At 33.6% G+C, this 753-nt stretch overlaps 1 non-coding gene across 1 annotated transcript; it reads left to right on the plus strand.

Moving 5' to 3' along the window:
• Positions 1-409: 409 nt before the first annotated feature.
• On the plus strand, positions 410-482 carry TRNAV-AAC (transfer RNA valine (anticodon AAC)). Its single transcript has one exon. It is a non-coding gene; the product is annotated as a tRNA-Val (tRNA).
• Positions 483-753: the final 271 nt, after the last annotated feature.

Genomic DNA, 753 nt, shown 5'->3' on the forward strand with positions numbered 1-753 from the left:
AGACCGCGCGACTATTTATAGAGGAAAAGACAGACAGACGGGCAGTTAAAAAAAAAACGAGATAAGAAATTAAATACACACCAACAAGTGAGCATTTAAAAACAAATCAAAATAGCTTAAATATTTATTTGCTTTATTTATGAACTGTGCAGGTGTTTAAACGTTCAACGCAATCGTTGGAGACACAAGCAGTAGTGAAGGCGGCAGCTTTATAGGCTTGATAAAGGCGTGTCGTCGTGAAACTATAAATAAATATACAAGATACACAGCAGTTGGTTTAGTTATTTAAATAAATATAGACACACACTTGGTTTCAAATAAAACTATTTAAATATGGAGCATTATAATCTGATGTGTTTTAAAATGTGGCCCAAAAATAAACCTGTTTCATTGTCAAATTTGTTTAACTGTTTCCGTGGTGTAGTGGTTATCACATCCGCCTAACACGCGGAAGGCCCCCGGTTCGATCCCGGGCGGAAACAATATAATATTTTTTATTCCCTATTTACCTACAAATCTTATAATAAATAAAGCAGCACGTGCTGCATCTGCTTTAGTTTGCAGTGTGTTGAAACGAAACTTGATTTATTTAATTCAATTCTTATCGCATTTCAAATCCCGCAATATTTATGCAAATTGATTTTTCAAATATATGAATGACATTCGTTTATAACTGACAGAAATGCTGCTGAGGTATTATTTATTAGAAATTGTTGTTTATGAATAAACGGGTAGAGTATTAAGAGTCACTGA

The sequence above is a fragment of the Calliphora vicina genome, chromosome 2, assembly GCF_958450345.1.
Source record: "Calliphora vicina chromosome 2, idCalVici1.1, whole genome shotgun sequence".
Taxonomy (NCBI): Eukaryota; Metazoa; Arthropoda; class Insecta; order Diptera; family Calliphoridae; genus Calliphora; species Calliphora vicina.